This window comes from Phyllobates terribilis, unplaced genomic scaffold (assembly GCF_046119375.1).
Source record: "Phyllobates terribilis strain yellow unplaced genomic scaffold, ASM4611937v1 Scaffold_5__5_contigs__length_657084704, whole genome shotgun sequence".
In the NCBI taxonomy this organism is placed as follows: Eukaryota; Metazoa; Chordata; class Amphibia; order Anura; family Dendrobatidae; genus Phyllobates; species Phyllobates terribilis.
Genome location: NW_027362765.1, coordinates 535,903,433 through 535,931,403, shown reverse-complemented (window position 1 = coordinate 535,931,403; position 27,971 = coordinate 535,903,433). Strand labels below are relative to the sequence as shown.

Genomic DNA, 27,971 nt, shown 5'->3' with positions numbered 1-27,971 from the left:
AATTGTGTGACACATTTTGGCACTATTTTTACCCATTTCCCGAAGTGAAAAATGTAAAATCTGGGGCTAAAACAATCTTTTTTTTTTTTTTTGGTAAAAATGTAATTAATTTTTTCTTCACCGCCCAATGGTAGAAAATTCTGGGTCACACGTGGTGTCAATATGATCACTGCACCCCTAGATGAATTAATTGAGAAATGTAGTTTGTAAAACGAGGTCCCTTATGGGGATTTCTGCTGTTCTGGGGCCTCTGGGGTATGAAATGGCACCCGCAAACCATAACAGCAAAATCTGAACTGTAATATGGAGCTCCTTCCCTTCTGAGCTTTGCACTGTGCCTCAAAAGTAGTTTTCGACCACTTATGGGGTAATTTGGTCTATATGACAGAAAATACCCAAAAGTATTGATGTACTCAGGAATAATTGCATAACAAATTGTACTGTTAGTTTTCTCCTATTATCCCTTTTGAAAATTGCAAACTTGGGGTCAAAGCAACATTTTAGTGGAAAAAAAAGTAGTATTTAATTTACTCAGCCCAATGTTATACAAGTTTGCGAATTGTCTGAGGGTTAAAAATATTCACAACTCCCCTAGAAGAATTCCTTGAGAGATATAGTTTACAAAATGGGGTCACTTGTGGGGTTAAACTTTTAACCTGTATGCCAATGTGTTTTGAGAGCATATAATTCAAATTTCAAAAATTGCTAATTTTCCAAAATTTTCATAAATAAATTAAAATTATATCGACCTAAATGTACCACTGTAATGAAGTGCAATGTATCATCAAAAATCAATCTCAGAATCACTGGGTTATGTTGAAGTATTCCAGATGTATTACCAAATAAAGTTACATGTCAGAATTGAAAAATATGGCCCGGTCAGTAAGGTGAAAAACGGGCTTTGGTGGTAAGGGGTTAAAAGGTGCATATTGCAAGATTTTCATTAAGAAGTCTTCACCTTAGGACCTCTAGTGAGATTGACACTATCATACTCACCAGAAACACTGTGACCTGAGAAAACCTTGACTGATTGGGTCAACACATAACTTGCGATTGAAGAGTTTCCTCTCGTAATTTAAGTGTTGCTAAGGAAACATCCACGTGACTATATTTGCGTTCCGTGAGCTGTCTCGTGCCAATGTTATTTAATAGGGGTTTTCAGATTAAAAAAAAAAAAGTAAACAGACCGAATGTCTATGTGAAAAAAAAATTGCAGCTAGTCTGTTCTGTATTTCGGATGAGACTTACCTATTCAAGTCTATGGGTGTGAAAAAACTTGGATCCCAAGCTGATCAAACGTATAGCATCCGGTTTTCAAAGATACATTGCATTTATTAACATAGGAAACTGTATTTGATCTCGTAAATAATAATTGCTGATGTATAAAAACAGATGCCATATGGAATGCCTCCGGAACGTCAGTACAAACGAGAAATGGTCCATTTTTTTTCAACACTGGACAACTTTTATACACTCATATGAACAGTCTTAGGCTATGTGCCCACGTAGCATTTTACAAGCGTATATGCTGCGGACTTTCGGCAGCATAAACGCTTGTGAAACGCTTGGTAATCCGCACCCCATGGTCCCCAATGAGAATCCGCAATTTCAATGCCCATGCTGTGGATTTTTCCGCAGCGTTTTTGATGCGCTCAAAAATCTTCAGCATGTCCATTAATTTAGCGTTTACGCATGTAGAATTGCCTCGTCAATGCAATTACATCGTGGGAAAAACGCTTGCCAAATTCCGCAACCGGTTTTCCGGGAAAGGACATGCAGAAATGAAGCAGAAATTTTCTGCTTCATTTCTTCAACGTGGGCACATAGCCTTAGGGTGGGTTCAGACATGAGTGATGTTGGTCTTGAAGTTTACACGTCTTAGCATTTCTGCATCATGGGCACATAGCCTATGGATTTTTCCTGAGCGTTTCTGCATCTCCCTGGCAGAAAAGACGCATGCGTTCTTCACATGCGTTTCCGCATGCGGGTTGACAAGCGCTTTCCAAGTGATTTTAGCATCACTTGGAAAGTGCTTGACAACTAGGTCACACTATATAAATCCATGCAACCGGCATGGATTTATATAGTGTGACCGAAAAAATGTTAAAAAATAAATCTATACTTACCTTCTGATGGCCCACGGTGGCTTTATCCAATGCGTCCTGGCTTGCTGGTAGCTCGCGGTACACTGAAAGGACCTGCCGACGTCAGCGGTCACGTGACCCGTCACATGACTAAATGACGTCACGGCAGGTCCTTCAGTCCACCGCGATCTGCCAGCAAGGCAGGACAAAGACACCGGGGGCCATCAGAAGGTAAGTATAATGTTTATTTTTTTACTTTATTTTTTTTATAGGTTCTATGGTACCCGGGTCCGGAGGAGAGTCTCCAGACCCGGGTACCATCCACACATTGAACCGCATGATATCCACATGTGCACATGTAGTGATGCGGAATCCAAGCGTTGCAATGCAAGTCAATCGCAGCGAAAACGCAGCGCTTCCGCAAAATAATTGGTAGTGTTGCGTTTTTTTCCGCAATGATAATCCGCAGCGGAAATTTCCTCAGCATGTGCACAGCACATGCGGATTATCATTGGGGAACATGGCAGGTCTTCTACCATGCGTTTTTTTAAGCGTTTCTGCAGCGGAATTGCCGCTGCGGAAACGCTTAAAAAACGCATAGTGGGCACACAGCCATACACAGATTTTGTGGTGGATTTCAACCTCTTCATTAAAAAGGGGATGGATTGTGCTTGTGGGTAAAACATGAATAAATATAGAAGGTATTATTGCACATATATGAGACCTTTTGCACATGTGTTGGTGCCCATCTGTAATAAACCTTCCTATTCTTCAGTAAATCTAGTGTTTGGATCTGTTCACACATATACGTACCTAATACCAGATTTACATGCAGTTGGGTTGATGTGTTTTTATGATGCTTTTGTTGACATTTTCAGAGTATTATTTAAATATAAGAAACTTAGCGCAAAAAACAGCCAGATAATATTTTAACTCCTTAAGGATGGGTCTATTTTTGGCCTTTAGGACATTTTGTTCCCGTTCATCACTGCATAAGAAAGAGCGATTATTTTTTTTCCTTCAATATAGTCATATGGAAGGTTGTTTTTTGGTGTGATGAGTTCTATGTCAGAGGCACCATTGTGGGGTACACTTAAAAATTAAAACAAAAACAATGGCAGTTAATAAGTTATGCTATTCAACGTGCACACAAAAAGTGTTAACTTGATTGTGTAGGTTAGCACAATTATGGCAATACCAAATTTATAAAGTTTTATTTATGTTTTACTACACTTTTACGAAGCATAATGGAAAAAAAACAACAGCATTTTGTGATTTTACTTATTTTTTTAAATAACTTTCACCATTTGGTATAATAGACGAGTTAACTTTATTTTATAAATCAATTTGAATACACTGATATAAAATGTATAAATATATATTTTGTTTTTTACTACTTTTGCACAACAAAATCACTTTTTAAAAACATTTTTTGGTGGCCATATTCTGTGGTCCCTTGGCTTTTTGACCAGTTTCTATTTGATTTTTTAAAAGGAGAGAAGGGAACATGTGCAAAACAGGTTTAGAATAGACATTTTAGATGATACGTAGTTTGGGGGGGGGGACTACCTTGTGCTCAGTTGGTCTTTGCTGGTTACAAGATAAAGAATAACAGGATAGAGGAAAAGTGTTCACAGCCCTGGAGGTGCTTTCCCACTGATGATGCTGGGGCTAAAAGTCTATATAAGATCCATGTCAAAAGAACATGCTTTTGAATCCTAACTGGATTGTACGTCCCTGTGTTTGTACTGACGAAGAATCAAAAACGCGTTCTTCGGATATTGTAAAACGGATCTTATACACCACTGATCCCATTATCAGTGGGGAAAAAATCTTCAGTTCCATTGAAAACTGTCTCCATCCTGTTATTCTTTAGTAGGAAGGATGAACAGAACAAAAATCAGGAACAGATTATTCTTTTATCTTTTTATGGGTTGACACAATTATTAAGATGCCTAATCTATATACACACACAATCATTATATTAGCTTTATTTTAGAGTATATACAGCTTTTTTTATAAGGTGGGATGAACAAAAACATCAAAACTTTTTTTTTATATTTAATGTTGTTTACCATGCAAAAAGTAATTAAATCATTTTACTGCACTGATCAACCCTTTAATAAGCTTTGCAACAAAATAACAACCAATCCAAAGTCTACTTCAAAATGAAAAGACAACTATATATGAAAGCAGTACTTTTGTGGTTCTTGCCCCTCGTCCGTACAAAGCAGGTTACTGGTTAGTTAATTCAGAGGCATTTGAAGTGGGTCTTGGGTGGTACTGTTACTTCTTATATTTTCCCCAGTAAATTGCCTAATCTGTCTTTCTCCCCCTCTGGTAGCTTTAAATATAGTGCCCAGTAAATTCAGAATTAGCATCTTTCCCCCCTCTGGCAGCTGTAGATGTAATCCCTACTAAATACCTAGGCAGTCCCTTTTCTTTGGCAGCAATAAATATAAGCCTGAGTAGGTTCTCCTGGAGGTAATTAGATAATTGTACCGCACAATAAAAGGAAAATAGCACTTGTTTGCTTTAATATTTCTGTTTTATATTCCTGTGCTAATGCATAGGTTCTGGTCCTTCCCTAACAAGCAGTGTAGAAGCAATGTGGACAGGAAGCTTAATTTTTAATAAACAGTTAATCGGCAAATTAATAAAAATGGGGCAATGGTGGGAGTGACAGAGCATGTGTGTCCACCAGCACTCAGCTCACTAGGTGAATAGGTGTAAACTGCTGCTCCATTCCACATCTCCTGGCTGCAGTGTTGCAGCCAGGCAAGAACAGAGGGAACATGACCACAGTTCTGTCGATCCATGAGGGGGTGCCAGTTGTGACACTCACACCCACCTAACAGTGATCATTTGTCCAATGCATAAATAAAATCCTGTTTATAATAGAATTACCCTTTACAGACACAGCAATTTTCGTTCATTTTTCTGTTGGCTACATGCTAAAATCTATAACTTTTTTCATTATTCTGTACATACCAGGTCAGGTCATTGTTAGGTGATGAGCTCATATGGAGAAGGGCTACTGCCTGGATCCATAGTACAGTCTCTGCGTTTCAGTTTTCACAGCTTCACTCTTCGGCTGTGTGCAAGATATAGGGAAGGTTTGTGTCCACCGCATCTCCTCACTGTCCGTATATGGATTATTATGTCAACGGAGCTTCCCCAAAGACGCATAATATTTAAGGGAGGCCTGAGACGGATATCATAAAGTGGTACCCATAACCTATAATGGCTTCTGTTAAAGCAATTTGGATGTGTGTCGTAGTAGTATGGCACACGTCGGATCTCTCCCTTTGGTGCGGCCTCCGGCTCTGAGCCTGCACCTTTCCGGCCACATGACTGTACAGCTGTCATGTGCCTCTAACAGCTGCGGGTGGAATCGCGATCCACCCGTGGCTGTTAACTAGTTAAAGATCTGACAGCGGCATTTAACTTGCTCTTACCGGAAGCGCGTCTCTAACCCCGCCCAGCAGCAACCCAGTCACATGATCGCGGGTCGCCAATGAGTTGGCATGATAACTCGAGGTTTGCAGGAGACCCCTGCGGTTGTCATTGCCAGATTACTATGAGCCCTGCCCAGCAGTCGGCGCTCATAGCAAGTGAGCGATTCTGCTACACACAGGCGATCTGATCATCACCTGTGTGTGGCACAGGCGATCAGACAATTGCAGCTTCTAGTCTCCCATGGAGACCATTAAAGCATGCAAAAAGTAAAAAAAGTTTTTAAAAATATATAAAAGTTTAAATCACCCCCCTTTCGCCCCATTCAAAAAAAAAAACAACACATACAGTCATGGCCAAAAGTATTGAGAATGAGACAAATAGTAATTTTTCCAAAGTTTACTGCTTCATTTTTTGTAATGGCAATTCGCATATACTACTGAAAGTCAAAGAGTGATCAGCTTAACAGCAATTACTGTACTTGCAAAGTCAATATTTGCCCAGAAAATGAACTTTAACCCCCAAAACACATTTCAACATCATTGCAGTCCTGCCTTAAAAGGAGCAGCTAACATCGTTTTAGTGATTGATCCATTAACACAGGTGTGGGTGTTGATGAGGACAGGGCTGGCGATCAATCAGTCATGATTAAGTAAGAATGACATCACTGGACACTTTAAAAGGAGGCTGGTTCTTGGTATCATTGTTTCTCTTCAGTTAACCATGGTTATCTCTAAAGAAACACGTGCAGCCATCATTGCACTGCACAAAAATGGCCTAACAGGGAAGAGTATCGCAGCTACAAAGATTGCACCTCAGTCAACAATCTATCGCATCATCAAGAACTTCAAGGAGAGAGCTTCCATTGTTGTCAAAAAGGCTCCAGGGCACCCAAGAAAGACCAGCAAGCGCCAGGACCGTATCTTAAAACTGTTTCCGCTGCGGGATCGGACTACCAGCAGTGCCGAGCTTGCTCAGGAATGGCAGCAAGCTGGTGTGAGTGCTTCTGCACGCACTGTGAGGCGGAGACTCTTTGAGCAAGGGCTGGTTTCAAGGAGGGCAGCAAAGAAGCCACTTCTCTCCAGAAAAAACATCAGGGACCGACTGATATTCTGCAAAGGGTACAGGGAGTGGACTGCTGAGGACTGGGGCAAAGTCATTTTCTCTGATGAATCCCCTTTTAGATTGTTTGGGACATCTGGAAAACAGCTTATTCGGAGAAGAAGAGGTGAGCGCTACCACCAGTCTTGTCTCATGCCAACTGTAAAGCATCCTGAAACCATTCATGTGTGGGGTTGCTTCTCAGCCAAGGGAATCGGCTCACTCACAGTCTTGCCTAAAAACACAGCCATGAATAAAGAATGGTACCAGAATGTCCTCCAAGAGCAACTTCTCCCAACCGTCCAAGAGCAGTTTGGCGCCCAACAATGCCTTTTCCAGCATGATGGAGCACCTTGCCATAAAGCAAAGGTGATAACTAAATGCCTCATGGAACAAAACATAGAGATTTTGGGTCCATGGCTTGGAAACTCCCCAGATCTTAATCCCATTGAGAACTTGTGGTCAATCACCAAGAGACGGGTGGACAAACAAAAACCAACAAATTCTGGCAAAATGCAAGCATTGATTATGCAAGAATGGACTGCTATCAGTCAGGATTTGGTCCAAAAGTTGATTGAGAGCATGCCAGGGAAAATTACAGAGGTCTTGAAGAAGAAGGGGCAACACTGCAAATATTGACTTGCTGCATTAACTCATTCTAACTGTCAATATAACCTATTGGTACTCATAATATGATTGCAATTATATTTCTGTATGTGATATAAACATCAGACAAACACTAATAAAAACCAGAGGCCAGCAGATCATGTGAAAATATAATTTTGGTGTCATTCTCAAAACTTTTGGCCATGACTGTACACATATTTAGCATTGCTGAGTTCAGAATCGCCCGATCAATATAAAAAAAGAATTAATCCGCTCAGTAAATAGCGTAACGAAAAAGAAAAAAATTCAGAAACGCCACAATTGCGTTTTTTTGGTCACCGCTACATTGCAATAAAATGCAATAACGGGCGATCAAAACATTGTATCTACCCCAAAATGGTATCAATAAAAATGTCAGCTTGGCACGCAAAAAATAAGCCCTCACCCAGTCCCAGATGCTGAAAAATAGAGCCTTTTTTTTGGATTGTTTTTTCACCACTTAAATAAAGAACCTATACATATATTTGGTATCTACGAACTCATAATGACCTGGAGAATCATAATGGCAGGTCAGTTTTAGCATTTAGTGAACATGGTAAACAAAACAAAAAAAACAAACAAAAAAAAAAAAAAACACACAACTGTGGAATTGCGCTTTTTTTGCAGTTTCAAAGTTTTCTTTCCCCGTTTTCCACTACACGATATAGTAAAACCAATGGAGTCGTTCAAAAGTACAACTTGTCCCACAAAAAAATAAGCCCTCACATGGCCATACTGACTGAAAAATAAAAGCTATGGCTCTGGGAAGAAGGGGAGCAAAACACGAAAACGCAAAATGGCCTGGGGGGTGAAGGGGTTAAATGCTTTTAGTTTTATTGTGTACTGTGGTAAGTAATAGCAAAATAACAGATCATGTAAACTATATTCTGAAATATAAAACGATAAACCTTTCCTGCGTGAGCTGCGTCCAAAACGCTGCTATTTTGGATCGTGGGCACGCAGCCTGAATGACTGAGTTTCAACCTGATGATCATTTTCACCTGTTTGGTGTAACTCGTTACTCATACACCGGAATATATTCCTACAAAATCCCTAACTTTGTTCAAGTGTACCTAGAAGAATTGATGTGGTTTTGAAGGCAACAGGTGGTCACACCAAATACTGAATAGATCTCTCTTTTGATCATTCACTTTGCATGTTAAGTGATACAAATAAATTAGTAACAATTCTTTTTTGGGCAGCAATTTATTTATTTATTTATATTTATTTACACACACACACCTGCTAAAATCTTTTACCCAGTAATGTGTATATATTCTGCAATAAGTATTAGATGGCATACACCAACACAATAACATCCAAATGAACCATTAGTAGACAGATGAAATCCAGAACTGGTATATCTATCTATGGCAGGCAAGGGTCACCCTACATATCACTGCTCAGGTTTCTCAGGGACAGGAATGCGTAGTTTACTATGTGCTCCATATACTGGCCAGATGGAGAACACAACATTGTATTCACATTCAACTGGCATTGGAGCCCAACTAGAATGTTAGCTATGGATATAAAAGAAGCTTTCCTATCATGCACAGTAATTGCAAGAAACATTAGGTGAACAGGGTCCAAATCCTCTGACAATTATGCAGAGATCATGAATATGGTGAGAAAAAAAAATTTACTGCTTACTACTCTTCTACTGCTCTCTTCCACTGTCCCAAGAGTGATCAGATCCACTGCAGGACAACAGTCACTGATCTCAGATGTGGCTCCTACAAGCAAACTACAGACTATCAGTATGGTAGACAGGGGTGGATTAAGAGTAGCAAGGGCCCCGGGCAGTTTAGAAGGCGCGCCACCGCCCCCCACCCACCCACCCACACACACACACCTGATGTATCACGTGACATGTCACATTATCCTCTGTGATAGATCATGTGATAGTTCACCTGAAATTAATTTGGCACAATATTAATTATAATAATTTTTTTTTTAGGCTGTGTGCCCACTATGCGTTTTTTAAGCGTTTCCGCAGCGGCAATTCCGCTGCAGAAAACTTAAAAAACGCTTGGCAGAAGGTCTGCCATTTTCCCCAATGATCATCCGCATGTGCTGTGCACATGCTGCGTAAATTTCCGCTGCGGGTTATCATTGCAGAAAAATCCACAGCACTACCAATTATTTTGTGGAAGAGCGGCGCTTTCGCCGTCATTGACTTGCATTGGAACACATGGAATCCGCATCACTGCATCTGTACATGCAGAATCCATGCGTTTCAATTTGCGGATGGTACCCGGGTTTGGAGAAGAGGAGACTCTCCTCCGGACCCGGGTACCATAGAACCTGTAAAAAAAGAATAAAATAAAAAATAAATATTATACTTACCTTCTGATGGCCCCCGGTGTCTTTATCCGATGTGTCCTGGCTTGCCGGCAGCTCGCGATGGTCTGAAAAGGACCTGCGGTGATGTCATTTAGTCATCTGACGGGTCACGTGACCGCTGACGTCAGCAGGCCATCAGAAGGTAATTATTTATTTTTTACGGTCACACTATATAAATCCATGCCGGTTGCATGGATTTATATAGTGTGACCAAGTTGTCAAGCACTTTCCAAGTGATGCTAAAAATCGCTTGGAAAGCGCTTGTCAAACCGCATGCAGAAATGCATCTGAAGAACGCTTCACATCCGCAAGTCCCTGGCAGGAAAAACGCATGTACAATCCGCATGCGTTTTTTCTGCCAGGGAGATGCAGAAACGCTCAAAAAAAATCCGGAGCATTTCTGCATCGTGGGCACATAGCCTTACATTAATTGTATGACTCAATATTGAGCACACGTAGCCATCTATACACAGCGGGAGGCGGCACGGCGCCAGCTATACACAGCGGGAGGCGGCACGGCGCCAGCTATACACAGCGGGAGGCCGCACGGCGCCAGCTATACACAGCGGGAGGCCGCACGGCGCCAGCTATACACAGCGGGAGGCCGCACGGCGCCAGCTATACACAGCGGGAGGCCGCACGGCGCCAGCTATACACAGCGGGAGGCCGCACGCAGTCACGCACGCACACACACAAACATATACAGACATATACATACACGCATAAACACATTTGAAACACAAAAATACATATAAACAGACATCACACAATGATATCTGCCTGTACACACACACACACACACTCACCATCCCCCGGCTCTGCTCCAGTCCTCCTGCTCTTTTCCGATGCAGCACTGCAGGCCGGGCACGCGCTGCATGACATCACAGCTAGGAGACACGGCCGCGCACAGGGCCGTGTCTCCTAGCAGTGACGCGGCCGGGCCAGCACAGGGAAGTTAACTGCTGTAGTGCTGGCCCGGCCGAAGAAGCAGCGTCCGTGCGCCGCTGCTGGTAGAGCGGTCCGGGGCCCCCCCCGCCACTGTCTGCCGCACATATAATGAGGGCAATCTGGCCATAGACACCCCGGAGCCCCGGGCCCCCTCATTATAATCCGCCTATGATGGCAGACCTGCTCTGCTTACTTCTACTGTCTGCCTAAGAGACAGAAGTAATTTCTGCAGTCGCTGTAGATTTCAGCCACAAATGCTCAAAGGGCCTCCATACACAGACTAAAAGGTAACTGAACCCACTGATATCAACGGTTCAGCAGTCGGCATTCTGATAAAGAACACAGAAGTGCTCAGTCGAGCAAGTGTTCCTACAGTGGCTTGCGAAAGTATTCACCCCTTGGCTTTTTACCTATTTTCTTACATTACAACTGATGTTTAACAATTTTTGCAATCCGATGTGTGTGATTCATCAGCACTAAATAGTTTAAGTTGGTGATGTAAAGTGAGAAAAATACTGGCATAAATTAAACGTATGGGATCAAATAACTAACAATTGACATGTGCATATGTATTTGCCCCTTTTGCGATAAAGCCCCTAAACATTTCTGGTGCAAGCAACAGGCACCACTAACCAAACACCACCATGAAGACCAAGGAGATCTCCAAACAAGTCAGGGACAAAGTTGTTGAGAACTACAAGTCAGGGTTGGGTTTTAAAACATATCCCAATCTCTGAGGATCCCCAGGAGCACCACGAAATTCATGATCATGAAATGGAAAGAACATGGTACCACAACAAACCTGCCAAGAGAGGACCGCCCACCAAAACTCTTATTACATGCAAGGAGGGCATCAGAGAGGCAGCACAGAGATAAAACGTAACCCTGAAGGAACTGAAGAGTTCCCAAGCAGAGACTGGAATATCTGTCCATACGACCACAATAACCCTTACACTCCATACAGGTGGCCTTTATGGAAGAATAGGCCTGAGGGTGGCCACCCACCCTCAGGTGTGCCCAGAGCCCCCCACAGGTCAGCGGCGGTACACCCCCAGGTGCGCCCAGAGCCCCCCGCCGGGCAGCGGCAGTACACCCACCCTCAGGTGCGCCCGGAGCCCCCCGCCGGGCAGCGGCAGTACACCCACCCTCAGGTGCGCCCGGAGCCCCCCGCCGGGCAGCGGCGGTACACCCACCCTCAGGTGCGCCCGGAGCCCCCGCAGGTCAGCGGCGGTACACCCTCAGGTGCGCCCGGAGCCCCCGCAGGTCAGCGGCGGTACACCCTCAGGTGCGCCCGGAGCCCCCGCAGGTTAGGGCGGTACACCCTCAGGTGCGCCCGGAGCCCCCGCAGGTCAGCGGCGGTACACCCCCAGGTGCGCCCAGAGCCCCCCGCCGGGCAGCGGCGGTACACCCACCCTCAGGTGCGCCCGGAGCCCCCCGCCGGGCAGCGGCGATACGCCCTCAGGTGCGCCCGGAGCCCCCGCAGATCAGGGCGGTACACCCTCAGGTGCGCCCGGAGCCCCCGCAGGTCAGCGGCGGTACACCCTCAGGTGTGCCCGGAGCCCCCGGTGGTGTAGCCATGGACGTACTGTAAACCTCCCGCCCTCAGCGCTCTGTGCACACACTGGTCGTGTCCGAGTCCCTCAATGACTGAGCGGTGGGCGGGGCTGAGGCGGGCCTGGGCTGGGGGCGGGGTCTCCGAGGAGGTGGAGGCGGGGGCCGCTGTTATTGTTGCCGCGCTGTGAGCTGCTGCCGCCGCTGCTGCCTGGTTGGCGGAGGCCGGGAGACGAGAAGAACCGGTCCTCGGACGCTGACAGAAGCTGGGGCGGGAAGAAAAGGGGTCACCGGGGCGGAGAACCCGAGGAGACACTACCGGCGGGGGGAGGGGATCTCTCCATCAACTTCCTGCCTTCTGAGGATTTGCTTTCCTGGATCTTGTGCTGCTCGCGCTGAGCCCCGGAGCAGGCGGAGGTCCGGACTGTCCGCAGGTAATGCCCCAGCAGCGGGCGCGGGAGTCCGGGGAGAAGCGGAAGGCAGGGGGCGGGCTCCGGGGGGCATGAGGGCACAGGACACGGGCACAGCAGATCTGCAGCCTGGATGGAGCGGTGCTGGCACTATGGATGTAGCAGAGCCCGGCTTGTCTCTGGCGGTTACGGATGTAGCAGAGCCCGGCTTGTCTCTAGCAGTTACGGATGTAGCAGAGCCCGGCTTGTCTCTAGCAGTTACGGATGTAGCAGAGCCCGGCTTGTCTCTAGCAGTTACGGATGTAGCAGAGCCCGGCTTGTCGCTGGCGGTTACGGATGTAGCAGAGCCCGGCTTGTCTCTGGCGGTTATGGATGTAGCAGAGCCCGGCTTGTCTCTAGCGGTTACGGATGTAGCAGAGCCCGGCTTGTCTCTGGCGGTTACGGATGTAGCAGATCCCGGCTTGTCTCTGGCGGTTACGGATGTAGCAGAGCCCGGCTTGTCTCTGGCGGTTACGGATGTAGCAGAGCCCGGCTTGTCTCTGGCGGTTACGGATGTAGCAGAGCCCGGCTTGTCTCTGGCGGTTACGGATGTAGCAGAGCCCGGCTTGTCTCTGGCGGTTACGGATGTAGCAGAGCCCGGCTTGTCTCTGGCGGTTACGGATGTAGCAGAGCCCGGCTTGTCTCTGGCGGTTACGGATGTAGCAGAGCCCGGCTTGTCTCTGGCGGTTACGGATGTAGCAGAGCCCGGCTTGTCTCTGGCGGTTACGGATGTAGCAGAGCCCGGCTTGTCTCTGGCGGTTACGGATGTAGCAGAGCCCGGCTTGTCTCTGGCGGTTACGGATGTAGCAGAGCCCGGCTTGTCTCTGGCGGTTACGGATGTAGCAGAGCCCGGCTTGTCTCTGGCGGTTACGGATGTAGCAGAGCCCGGCTTGTCTCTGGCGGTTGCGGATGTAGCAGAGCCCGGCTTGTCGCTGGCGGTTACGGATGTAGCAGAGCCCGGCTTGTCTCTGGCGGTTGCGGATGTAGCAGAGCCCGGCTTGTCTCTGGCGGTTGCGGATGTAGCAGAGCCCGGCTTGTCTCTGGCGGTTGCGGATGTAGCAGAGCCCGGCTTGTCTCTGGCGGTTGCGGATGTAGCAGAGCCCGGCTTGTCTCTGGCGGTTGCGGATGTAGCAGAGCCCGGCTTGTCTCTGGCGGTTGCGGATGTAGCAGAGCCCGGCTTGTCTCTGGCGGTTGCGGATGTAGCAGAGCCCGGCTTGTCTCTGGCGGTTGCGGATGTAGCAGAGCCCGGCTTGTCTCTGGCGGTTGCGGATGTAGCAGAGCCCGGCTTGTCTCTGGCGGTTGCGGATGTAGCAGAGCCCGGCTTGTCTCTGGCGGTTGCGGATGTAGCAGAGCCCGGCTTGTCTCTGGCGGTTGCGGATGTAGCAGAGCCCGGCTTGTCTCTGGCGGTTGCGGATGTAGCAGAGCCCGGCTTGTCTCTGGCGGTTGCGGATGTAGCAGAGCCCGGCTTGTCTCTGGCGGTTGCGGATGTAGCAGAGCCCGGCTTGTCGCTGGCGGTTGCGGATGTAGCAGAGCCCGGCTTGTCTCTGGCGGTTGCGGATGTAGCAGAGCCCGGCTTGTCGCTGGCGGTTACGGATGTAGCAGAGCCCGGCTTGTCGCTGGCGGTTACGGATGTAGCAGAGCCCGGCTTGTCGCTGGCGGTTACGGATGTAGCAGAGCCCGGCTTGTCGCTGGCGGTTACGGATGTAGCAGAGCCCGGCTTGTCGCTAGAAGGACAATTCTATCATTTTTCATAGTAAACCGGCTGTTTTATCTCAATTCAGACCTCATAAGGGTTAATCAGTAAATTCTGCTCATCTGTATTATTGGGTTACCAGTAGGGATGAGCGGAACTGTGGAAGTTCAGGTTTGTCTGATGCTAGGTTCGGGTACCATAACTTGACCGAAACTTGAACCTGAACCTCATTGAAATCAATGGGGACCTGAACTTTGGAACTGAAAAATCTCTCGTGTCTGTGTAATAGACATGCTCTGGAGAATGTGACATAAAGGGGGATTCTGCCCTTATCTTGTGATGTATCCTGCAGACATGGGCACCATTGAGTCAGTAAAAGATCTGGCCAGATGTTATCCTGATGCATAACCTTGGCCCCTGGTTAGAGGGGTGGCTTCTGTCACATTGCTGCAGCACTCCCCTCTAAGGTATCAGTAGTTATTCCATCGGGAACGTTTTTGCCCTGGTAGTTGTCCATGTGTGTAAGTTGTTGGTTAATTCTGCAGTATGTCACAGGGCAGGAAACACTTTAGGGCTGTCTGTAAAGTTTCATTGAGGACAGTAATGTACAGCACAGAGAAAGTAAATTAACCCATAAATTGCCATATAAATAAGTTTCCAGTTGTAATGTGTCGTCCGTGGTGAGGCTGGGCACAGCTCTGTGGGGTGTAGGATGAGACCGTATCAGACCAGTGCTGTGTTGTGCTGCTGATTTAAGGGTGATTGGTGGATCTGTCACTTTGGTCAGTCATGTTTGTGGGTAACATGGTAAAACGCAGCTGGAGTGGAGGAGGCTGGTGTACATGTTAGGGGAGAAGATTCAGTATACCTTGTATTCATTTACATCCCTGCTTATTCTTAATAGTCCGGTGGGTGACAGCTGTCAATCATTGGTAAGACCGAGCATTGTAGAGGTTAAAATACAAGTTATGCTGAATCTTGTATTTCAGTCATTTTAATCTCTGTTCATTCTAGGCTTAGGAGTCCAGTTGGCGGTCTTATTAATGATTGAAAGCTGTCAAGTTGTGAGTAGGACCGCCCACCGGACTCCTGAGCCCTGAAGGGATATAAATATAATACAAGTCAGAGTGGACCTTTTCTCACACACCTATATATCAATCTGCTCCCCTCCACCTGCTCTTCACTATGCTGTATATAGATGGGGGCTATATATATATAACAGGGCAAGGACTTGCATTATGAGCAGTTTATTGCCAGATATACTTATATATGCACCGCAGTACTTTGCAAAAGCCTCTACTATTCCCTGCACTTGTAGGGTTTCGGAGGGGATATGATTTCGTGCCCTCTGTCAAATCTCTTCTGCACATATAGAACAATGGATTAGGTAATTGCTTATAATTTCATTCCCAGACGTACGGGTTAATTTGCTGTGAAGTCAGAGCTTTGGTTTAATGTGCGGCTGGTGGAGGCCCTGAAGCACATTCTTCTGAATAAAGAAATACCAGACTTGTGAAGGTTGTCAGCCGCAGTCAGAAGTGGGAACAAGAAGGAGATGACTGCTGAGCATCGCCAGTAATGTTGTGGAGAGAACCTCAGTCTTGTGCCGCCTTTATATGACACATCCCGGCTGCGTGTTTACATGCTAGTGTGCCATGACATGTTTGTACATGATGTGACATATAGGCAGATGCTGTTGTGCATAAATATGTTTCTGCTGTCACTGCTAGATTATAATATGGAGAGACTGATATACCTGATTATACTGAAAAGTACGGAAATCTCTTCTCTCTCGTGGCCGCTTTGTCCACATAGGGGGTGACTAGATGTTGTAGGGTGTCACTAGTTGTCTACGACAGGGCAAGTACCCATTTCTGTTGCTTAAACTGTCCACCTGGGGCACTGGGGGTAACCAGGGCTGTGGAGTCGGTAAGCCAAACCTCCGACTCCTCAATTTCCACGACTCCGACTCCCTCATACATGGCTCATGGTTAAGTGATAAATTTACTGTAGCACAGATTCATCTCAGCTAACAGTCTAGACCCTTAGATCAGGAATAGGACAGACATTTATAGGACATTTCCCAAATTCTTATGAAAAAAATATTCCCCACAAACTGCATTCAACTACTGTACCCAATTTATTATATATTTTATGAGTTGGAGTCGGTCCATTTTATACCGACTCCACAGCCCTGATTTGACACGGGGCGCCTGGGGTAACCGGGGGCCGTGGACACGGGGCGCCTGGGGTAACCGGGGGCCGTGGACACGGGGCGCCTGGGGTAACCGGGGGCCGTGGACACGGGGCGCCTGGGGTAACCGGGGGCCGTGGACACGGGGCGCCTGGGGTAACTGGAACTGTTAGCTGTTGACACTTTGCTGTTGCATTGTGAAGTTCCCTTTGTCCCGGAGCATGGCTGCCAACCTGTTTTGCGTGTATCCTAAGTCTTGTAGGCGTCTGGTGTACTAGTAAGTTTTGTTAGTAACCAGTACATAAAACAACAAACACACAGCTTGTAATGTTACATTGTATCCGTATTGTGTCCGTCCCATTAAAGAGCGGTTTGTATGTGATGGAAGCAATGTAGAAATCCTGGCGGATCCGTGCCATTCATTTGTGTATTCGGTTACTGTTCTGGATTCCTAGCCGTTCGTGCTTTGTTTTTCATGGCTTGTTTGGACCCTATTTGTAGCTGTATTCCCGGGCTCTGAGCACTGTCATGTGTCACTGCCAGGTTAGCAGCATTGGAGAGGTTTTCTTCTACCACTGGAGCTCATCGTATACAGGGAATTGTGATTCATTTTATGTCTGACACCATGAACTGCTATAAGGGGCACATTGCAAAGATTCATTTTTCAGCTGAGAACTGGAGCTGTTTGTTGCACTCAGCTTCTCTGATTCATAATATTCAGGGCCCACGACTAGAAATATTGATATTCTGAAAGAGACCATTTATTTGTTTTGCACTTTTTAGAACATCCTTTACTACAAAGTGGCAATCTGCCTGTTCTGTCCTCCTGGGCTTTGCAGCACTGGGGTCCTGGGTTCAAACATCTGCAAAGAATTTGTACATTTTGCCTGTGCTTGCTTTGGGTTTCTCTAGGCTCTGCCTTCCTCCATCATTCTGAAAGCATGCTTTACAATTGGAACTACTGTGTGTGTTTGAGATGGACGACAAAGGTAAAATAATTGTCCCCTGGACAATACATGACATTGCAATGCTTGTGATGGTTAGGTTTCATACATTACTGGAATTGGATGGATGTGGCGTTATGTAAGGTAGTTGCAGAAATCTTCATAAAGGCAGAATTTGTCATTTTTCTCAGCAACAAGAACCAGAGAAACAAAAGTTTGATAAATTCATGTTAGTGTCCAGCTGCTTTCTGTTGGATGCTGATCACCCCATGTTCACACCTGTCAGATTGAATTCTTGCGTGATTACTGCTGAATCCACCAGCAGAAATCCAGAATCTGATTTCGGTCACTGATTTGCAGTGTGTGAACACTGTTGTCAATCAGCTTTTCCGTGTGAAAAGCGTAGTTACCACTGCAATTTTTTTTTTTTTTTTTTTACAGCTGAACCAAAAAAAAAATCCTAAACCATTTTGCATAGTAGGAACAATATTACATGCATGTAATGCTTATTGTCGTTGTGATGAAATCTGTGTCAAATCCGACACATGTGATCTGGGCCATAGGGTATGGAGTGAGGTTGTGCAGATTATTACCGCACAAATCTCATCCACATACTGTCGACTTTTTTGTGTGGAAACTAGCATGCGGTGCGGATTTTCAGATCCACAGTATGTTCATTTCTGTTGCTGATATTTACCATGGTGTTTGCTCTTTTCCATGTAGCAGGGTTGCAGTAAAAGTCAAATTCAACATGTTGATTTGCTGTGTTTTTTTTTTTTTCTTCTTTGCTACGTGTGGACTTGCTGTAAGTGTGAATACACCCTTTATGCTAAGACTGTAACAGTCATCATTTGACATTTGCCCCTGTGCTCCAGGTTGGATGACTGGGATCCCTTTAATACACTTCTGTGCATGTAAAGTCTTCCCTGAGTGCACTGTGACGCAGGCTGGATGCAATAGGAGAGCTGGACTGACCTTGTACAGCCCGATGTCACCGTGCATTTGCCGTGTTTACTCCACAGGCCGGATCAATTATATTGTTTCTTATGGTTGGAGTGCTGTGGCCATTGCAGCCACTTATTACACAGAGCACTTACACAAATTATTTTTATATATAGCTGTTGTGACAGAGTTTCATTACGCCATGTAATATTTTAATTTTGTAGGTATTATCTACCGCACAGTAGATAATCATGAAAAGAACAAGTGTCTGCCAGAAACACCCCACTTCCCAATTTCTGCAGAATCTGAAGATACGATTCCTGGCCTAAGCTTATTTATTTTGCTCACTTATATACCGCTAACATATTCCACTGCACTTTACAGACATCACATCACTGTCCCCATTGGGGCTCACAATCTACATTCCCGATCAGTATGTTTTTGGAGTATGGGAGGAAACCGGGGTACTCGGACGAAACCCACAGAAAAACAGGGAGAACATACAAACTCCTTATAGATGTTTCCTTGGTGGGATTTGAACCCAGGACCCCAGCACTGCAAGGCTAACCACTGAGCCTGTGCTGTATGAATCTGGCAGTCTCTTGTACTTAGAAATATGTTACATGTCCTGCCATGCCAAATCTCCATGTTAGTGAACTGGTAAGGTATGAAAACTGACAGTTCTCTTGCCTGTGGTCAGCCATACTAAAGTACATTAGCCCTTCAGGCTGGTGCTCAGTAATGTGCTTGGATGGTATAGCACTTGGTATGTATATTCTATAGTTTGTTGTATGGAAAATATAGAAATATGATCTCTTCATATTCATTCAGTTCTTACAAACCTGATACATTAGTGAGTTGTGGCGGATGTGCCTATAGTTTTTTCTTTGTAAATGATCTATCTTTTAGGAACATTCTTATCTGATGATGCTGTGCTCTGCCTGTGCCCGGGGTCTCACTCCTTTTCTACTCGTTTGTCCTGTCCAGCTAAATGTATTGTATAGTGATTTGATGCCTCAGTTTACTTCTGTTTTATTCTTCTTCTTTTGTGTGATGCAGTGAATTACGATTAGTTGGCATTGGGTTGTATTCTCATTGTTGTATATCCTGGTAAGACTCCGGCACTTGTCTGTACGGTACACTTGATATGGGACAGAACCTGTAAATCAGCGGCACAGGGGAACATATAAAGACTTTTTTCCTTAATAATTCTAAGTACTCAGTAGTTATTTGGTGTGGTTCTGTATTTTCGCTGTAGTAACGTGTATGAAGGCTTATTCTGTTGTTTGTACAGTAAATTATCCCATTTTAGTATTAATAGGATTTTTTGAATAGCAAATACCATTTATTAGCACCATTTAACCCTTGCTCCTTCTGGCCAATACGGAGTATATAGCATTATAGCCTGCTATTGTGTTGAAAAAATGACATACAGTACAGACCAAAAGTTTGGACACACCTCATTTAAAGATTTTTTTTCTGTATTTTCATGACTATGAAAATTGTACATTCACACTGAAGGCATCAAAACTATGAATTAACACATGTGATTATATACTTAACAAAAAAGTGTAAAACAACTGAAAATATGTCTTCTATTCTAGGTTCTTCAAAGTAGCCACCTTTTGCTTTGATGACTGCTTTGCACACTCCTGGCATTCTCTTGATGAGCTTCAAGAGGTAGTCACCAGAAATGGTCTTCCAACAATCTTGAAGGAGTTCCCAGAGATGCTTAGCACTTGTTGGCTCTTTTGCCTTCACTCTGCGGTCCAGCTCACCCCAAACCATCTCGATAGGGTTCAGGTCTGGTGACTGTGGAGGCCAGGTCATCTGGTGTAGCACCCCATCACTCTCCTCCTTGGTCAGATAGCCCTTACACAGCCTGGAGGTGTGTTTGGGGTCATTGTCCTGTTGAAAAATAAATGCTGGTCCAACTAAACGCAAACCGGATGGAATAGCATGCCGCTGCAAGATGCTGTGGTAGCCATGCTGGTTCAGTATGCCTTCAATTTTGAAAATATCCCCAACAGTGTCACCAGCAAAGCACCCCCACACCATCACACCTCCTCCTCCATGCTTCATGGTGGGAACCAGGCATGTAGAGTCCATCCGTTCACCTTTTCTGCGTCGCACAAAGACACGGTGGTTGGAACCAAAGATCTCAAATTTGGACTCATCAGACCAAAGCACAGATTTCCACTGGTCTAATGTCCATTCCTTGTGTTCTTTAGCCCAAACAAGTCTCTTCTGCTTGTTGCCTGTCCTTAGCAGTGGTTTCCTAGCAGCTATTTTACCATGAAGGCCTGCTGCACAAAGTCTCCTCTTAACAGTTGTTGAAGAGATGTGTCTGCTGCTAGAACTCTGTGTGGCATTGACCTGGTCTATAATCTGAGCTGCTGTTAACCTGCGATTTCTGAGGCTGGTGACTCGGATGAACTTATCCTCAGAAGCAGAGGTGACTCATGGTCTTCCTTTCCTGGGGCGGTCCTCATGTGAGCCAGTTTCTTTGTAGCGCTTGATGGTTTTTGCAACTGCACTTGGGGACACTTTCAAAGTTTTCCCAATTTTTCGGACTGACCTTCATTTCTTAAAGTAATGATGGCCACTCATTTTTCTTTACTTAGCTGCTTTTTTCTTGCCATAATACAAATTCTAACAGTCTATTCAGTAGGACTATCAGCTGTGTATCCACCAGACTTCTGCACAACACAACTGATGGTCCCAACCCCATTTATAAGGCAAGAAATCCCACTTATTAAACCTGACAGGGCACACCTGTGAAGTGAAAACCATTTCCGGTGACTACCTCTTGAAGCTCGTCAAGAGAATGCCAAGAGTGTGCAAAGCAGTCATCAAAGAAAAAGGTGGCTACTTTGAAGAACCTAGACTGTAAGACATATTTTCAGTTGTTTCACACTTTTTTGTTAAGTATATAATTCCACATGTGTTAATTCATAGTTTTGATGCCTTCAGTGTGAATGTACAATTTTCAAAGTCATGAAAATACAGAAAAATCTTTAAATGAGGCGTGTCAAAACTTTTGGTCTGTACTGTATGTACAGTGCTGGCCAAAAGTATTGGCACCCCTGCAATTCTGTCAGATAATACTCAGTTTCTTCCTGAAAATGATTACAATCACAAATTCTTTGGTATTATTCTCTTCATTTAATTTGCTTGCAAGGAAAAAACACAAAAGAGAATGAAGAAAAAATCAAATCATTGATCATTTCACACAAAACTCCAAAAAAAGGGCCAGAGAAAAGTATTGGCACCCTCAGCCTAATACTTGGTTGCACAACCTTTATCCAAAATAACTGCGAACAACCGCTTCCGGTAACCATCAATGAGTTTCTTACAATGCTCTGCTGGAATTGTAGACCATTCTTCTTTGGCAAACTGCTCCAAGTCCCTGATATTTGAAGGGTGCCTTCTCCAAACTGCCATTTTGAGATCTCTCCACAGGTGTTCTATGGGATTCAGGTCTGGACTCATTGCTGGCCACCTTAGAAGTCTCCAGTGCTTTCTCTAAAACCATTTTATAGTGCTTTTGGAAGTGCGTTTTTGGTCATTGTCCTGCTGGAAGACCTATGACCTGTGAGGGAGACCCAACTTTCTCACACTGGGCCCTACATTATGCTGCAAAATTTGTTGGTAGTCTTCAGACTTCATAATGCCATGCACACGGTCAAGCAGTCCAGTGCCAGAGGCAGCAAAGCAACCCCAAAACATCAGGGAACCTCCGCCATGTTTGACTGTAGGGACCGTGTTCTTTTCTTTGAATGCCTCTTTTTTTTCCTGTACACTCTATGTTGATGCTTTTTCCCAAAAAGCTCTACTTTTGTCTCATCTGACCAGAGAACATTCTTCCAAAACGTTTTAGTCTTTCTCAGGTAAGTTTTGGCAAACTACAGCCTGGCTTTTTTATGTCTCGGGGTAAGAAGTGGGGTCTTCCTGGGTATCCTACCATACAGTCCCTTTTCATTCAGACGCCGACGGATAGTACGGGTTGACACTGTTGTACCCTCGGACTGCAGGGCAGCTTGAACTTGTTTGGATGTTAGTCGAGGTTCTTTATCCACCATTCGCACAATCTTGCGTTGAAATCTCTCGTCAATTTTTCTTTTCCGTCCACATCTAGGGAGGTTAGCCACAGTGCCATGGGCTTTAAACTTCTTGATGACACTGCGCACGGAAGACACAGGAACATTCAGGTCTTTGGAGATGGACTTGTAGCCTTGAGATTGCTCATGCTTCCTCACAATTTGGTTTCTCAAGTCCTCAGACAGTTCTTTGGTCTTCTTTCTTTTCTCCATGCTCAATGTGGTACACACAAGGACACAGGACAGAGGTTGAGTCAACTTTAATCCATGTTAACTGGCTACAAGTGTGATTTAGTTATTGCCAACACCTGTTAGGTGCCACAGGTAAGTTATAGGTGCTGTTAATTACACGAATTAGAGAAGCATCACATGATTTTTCAAAGGGTGCCAATACTTTTGTCCACCCCCTTTTTTAGGTTTGGTGTGGAATTATATCCAATTTGGCTTTAGGACAATTCTTTTTGTGTTTTTTTCATTGAAGACAAATTAAATGAAGAGAATAATACCAAAGAATTTGTGATTGCAATCATTTTCAGGAAGAAACTGAGTATTATCTGACAGAATTGCAGGGGTGCCAATACTTATGGCCAGCACTGTATATATTAATGTGTAAGTAATCCTATATCCTGACATTTTTTGTTCATTTTTTTTTCTTTAGCATTTTAGACCCTTGAAAAATGGACATGTTATCCTTTCTAAACCAACAAAAGCAAACCCTGGAAAGGTGGCAAGTCCTGGACCTATGCTTCATCATAGACTATTCTACGCACACAGCAGTGGCTCTATCTCTTACCATTGCACCCTGTCCGTCAGACAAGCAGTGTACTTCTGTACGGTTCCTGGATCTGCTTACATTCTTGTGCTTTACCCACTGATTGTTTTTCTAACACATTTTAGTTCAAAATTAGATATGAAGAATTTTGTCACAAAATTAGATATGAAGAATTTTGTCACCAAAGGCCTAACAAAGATGTTTTTTTGAGTGCTACTACTCCGAAAGTCTTAGGGTATGTGCCCACGGTCAGGAGCCGCTGCAGGTTTGACGCTGTGTGCTTATGCAGCATCAAACCCGCATCGTCCAGATGTTACAGCATAGTGTAGGGATTTGTAGAAATCCCATGTCTGCTATGCGTCTCCGTGCACCTGACAATCACCTGCGGACACTGACATGTGGCGCGTCTTTCCAGACCGCAGCATGTCAATTTCTCTTGCGGAGTCGCTAATCTCCACAAGAGAAAGTAGATCAGTACGATGTATAAGATGCGGTGAATCCACATGGTTCAGTGAACACATGCGGATTATTCACCTGCGTTTATATAACGCAGCACTTTGGACACAGCATAAAGTGTACTGCTTCCAAAGCGCTGCCTGTCCGGAACATGTGCACATGCCCTTATATTTGACTGTCATTGTAATTCTCCAATTAAAACATAGGGGGGGGGGGTAGTGCCGAAATGCTAAATTTGGCATATTCATGCCCTGTACAGTACCTGCTAGGGATCACAGTCCACCCCCTCCCCATAACCGCGTTATGTCTGGAGACCGCCGGCCCCAATACAGAGGGTGTGTCGGTCAGCGCCGGGGACCTGGTTACAGCAGCCCCGTAGTATTCTCAGAGCGATGACTGAACCTGCGGCGCCCTCGTCCCCATGACTGAATCTGAATGCTGGCAGGGAGAATAAAAGTTAATTTTCTCCTTGCTGCATTCGGCTGTGTGCAGGCACTGGGAAGCATGATAATGCTGTTAACCTGCAGATTAACCACATATCTGCAGGTTAACAGCCTTATTTCTGGTGACAGGTTCCCTTTAAGGCACAGTCAGACGGCCGTATTACTTATGCGAGGATCGCATCACAATCCCGGGACTGGCCGTCGGCTGTTCTGACCTGAGTAACTGTATGTATTGCTATGCAGCTGTCGCGCTCGAGTCAGGACAGCCGACATCCAGTCTGAGGATTGCGATGTGATTCTCACATGAGTAATATGGTGTCTGTCTGTGCCCGTAGTTTAAATGTGGGATTGAGGTTGCAAACCCTAGATACTCTGACTATCAAACCCGGTTGTACCCCGCTGCCACTGCACAGCGCATCCACCCCTGAGGCCTATAGCTTAACATCACAACTTGACTGCTACTATAAACACAATGCTGGCCAAAATGCATCAGAAATGCAATATATTAATAAATGTCAGCTTTAATATTCACATTGAAATCAATAGGTTGGCAGCACAGTAGTTCTCCTCTAAATGACCTAAGTACTGAATGTCTCTGGTGCTACAGTCCAGCATGTTTCTCTACATAGTACAGCAGCCATTTCTGACTCCATGCGTTGTGCCTGAGCCGGTATCCACTAATGGTCCTGCTAGGTGAGGCATGTATCGGGGAGGCTGTAATAAGACATGGCTGCATTGTCCTTCTCACCCCGGCGGGCTTGTGTGGAGCATGTGTCCGGATGGATGGTACAGGTTTTCTCAGCCTGACGTTCACATTGTAGTTCCTATGGCTTCTGTGTTTCTTGGGGTGGAGATCCCAGTGTTAATCTGAGAAGTGCTCCAGCATTCAGGCTATGGATGTTCTGCTGTGGACGTCTTAGCAGGACTTGTGCGAGGCAATGAAGTCGCTTACCTGTCTCTGTGACCCGGCGAGTCTGCGGGGACAATCTCTGTAATGGAATTGTGTGACTGAGCAAAAGGGAGGACGCTCGGCGGCCTGTAATGAGCTGTCAGCCAGTCTCTTCTGGAGGCGCCTATGAATAATACATCACTGACGTGTGCTGGCTCTTGGGTGCTGGGTGCATTTTAATGTTCAGATAAGCTTTTGTACTATTTGTTTACCTGAGACTGTCCGAAAAAAAGAAATGTTCTACCCTTCAAGCTGCGGAGATCGTGCTAACAAGGGAAAAAACGCAGAAGATTATACTATGCGACCATAAACCCTGAAATTTATGGGACAAAGAGGCAGGTTTACAACCGTCCTGTAATATGTAGTCCATGTGATAATGTGACAAATCATGGACTGCCAAAACTAATGTTGTCCTGCTCTTTGGTGCTTATAAATATCTAGTCTGTCGCTGTCACTGTCACATACCATGAAGCTAATGGCTGGCACGGCTGTAGGCTTCTCGCAGCACCCGCTGTAGGGGAATAGTAGTATCACATGCCGGTCATTTACAGCAATAGCTGTGCCTGAAGTGCGTGCGGAAGGTATGGACAACCTAGACAGTCCTCATTCCCAGGATTATCCATGTAACCTTATAGAAGGTATAGACACAGATTATCATGGGGAAACCTCACCTTTTTAAAGAGGTTTCAGAGTTGTCAAAAATTTGTGTGTGGTTTAGAGGGTTCTGGGCATGTGGTAAAAAATAAAAAGTGTTAGCTGTGAATCGCCCCGCTGTCCCGGAGCTCCCCACCAGTACTTTGTAGTCGTAATGATGTGCCACTTGTGATGGAGAGTGACCGCCTCTAGCCCGATAATATACAGTGGGAGACTACTTAGGGGGGCACTGGAATCGTGGGAGAATCAACAAGTAATGCCTTAATTTTATTACATATGCAGTGTGCTCAAAGCCATGCCCCCCACTCTTATTGCCCCCCCATCAGTGCAGTCTATTCTCCAGATTAGCTGGATCTATAATATAATTTTGGGCTGCCTGGATATTCCAACTTTGATAATTTTACTGTAAATCTATTATTTATACCAACAACAGTTTATACCTTCCTAATAACAAACTAAATGTTTTACCCCCTCATAGTCTCAAGTGCTGCTTTTCTGTACACTGGTTAGATAATATATGCATATTTGTGGCCTCCTTTTCGTAGGCATTTACCGTGGCCTCCAATAGATTTCCATTATAACCCTTGGAGATAGCGTAAATTGCCATGACACAATGCCGACTGTCTCAAGGGGCCAAGAAAGCCACTTGTGTCCAAGTAACCCAGAACTATGCAGATCTTTCCTGTGTCTCCAGTGATTTTGCTAGGCTCTGCAATGTTCCTGGAGCGTACTGACGCTTTGGCAGTCTGGCTTGTGTAGCCATAGTAATACATACGGTAATTACAATATGCTGTGCTATGGCCGCCGTGGCTAGGACTTGTCATGCTTTACACAGTTTCCGAACTCCTTCCACATAAACTGTGAATGTCAGGCAATGCCGTGATCTCTTATGGCGAGCTGTGTATAGGGACATCATGGATAAAATGTTTTAAGTGTTTATCTTAAGATCGCTGCAAACTTATAAAAACTATAAAAATCCTAAACTGGAATTTCTGAAAAATGTCATAACCTGTGTAAATGATTAGAGTTTGTGAACCATTCTGTTCTAGAAGAGGGCTGTGTCTAGGGGGGATCTTACTTGCTTGTCTTATTAATTACAGCTTGTTTACATCCATATTTTAGACTCTTAAGATTTTTTTTTTTTTTATATCCATTTTGACTCATATGCATTATATAGCTACAAAACCTCATCCAAAAATCTGCAGCGGATAGGACCCGCTACGGTCCTTACAGTCTTTACAAATTCTAACAGCAGATATCGCCCATCACAAGAACTAAAATTTGTCTAAATCTTCAACAAAATCTACATCCAACATAACACGTGTAGATTTCAGTTGTATATTTTGACTTTTGCATTTTTTTTTTTCAGTTAGCGACCCAGATCTATGGAAAATAGTTTCTCCTTGTGAAGGGAGACTTACAAGCTGGGCAATGCTCTCTGGTGTAGAAAGGTTAGCAAATTGGTTTCCCTCTTACAGAAGTGAAGCTGGCTCTCTAGTGCCACCTATTGGAAGCATCTTTCCTATAGGTCAGTGTCTGACCCTTTAACAAGGTTTGCTACATGAGTAAACCAAAGTCTTGGTGAAAAGAAAGATGTCATTCCGCAGACTGGGGTTTCAGGGCTTTTGTTCTACATCTGTGCAGAGATGGGTATTGGGTAAAGGTATGCAAATTAACCCTTCTCCAAGAGTAAAGGCCCCGTCACACTTAGCGACGCTGCAACGATCCCGACAACGATATGACCTGTCAGGGATCGTTGCTGCGTCGCTATGTGGTCGCTGGTGAGCTGTCAAACAGGCAGGCTCACCAACGATCAGGGGAGCAGCAATATCGTGGAAAGAATCTTTCCACGATGTCCTGCTCCTGGTTACCAGCCTGCTGCTGAAGAAGGATGGTGCCCCTAGTAACCCGATGTTTACCATGGTTACCACTCTGCTACAGTGAGCGGGAGGTTACCGCTCACTTTAGCAGGCTTGTAACCATGATAAACATCGGGTTACTAGGTGCGCGTGTGCCCTTAGTAACCCGATATTTATCATGGTTACCAGCCTGATCGCTGGTCCCGCTGGTCACACACAGCGATGTGTGCTGACCAGCGGGAGAGCAACGACCAAAAAATGGTCCAGGACACTTTGCAGCGATCAGCGACCTCACAGCAGGGGCCTGATCGCTGCAAAGTGTCACACATAGCGACATCGCTGGTGAGGTCGCTGTTGCGTCACCAAAACCGTGACACAGCAGCAATCT

At 45.1% G+C, this 27,971-nt stretch overlaps 1 protein-coding gene across 2 annotated transcripts in view; it reads left to right on the top strand.

Annotated features, from left to right (window-relative positions):
• The first annotated feature begins 12,254 nt into the window (after positions 1-12,254).
• NDST2 (N-deacetylase and N-sulfotransferase 2) overlaps positions 12,255-27,971 on the top strand; it is a 149,198-nt gene continuing 133,481 nt past the window's right edge. For both annotated transcript variants that reach the window (XM_073685801.1, XM_073685800.1), the window contains exon 1: positions 12,255-12,562. The gene's annotated coding sequence lies outside the window, so the exon portion shown is untranslated. The remainder of the gene's footprint in view (positions 12,563-27,971) is intronic.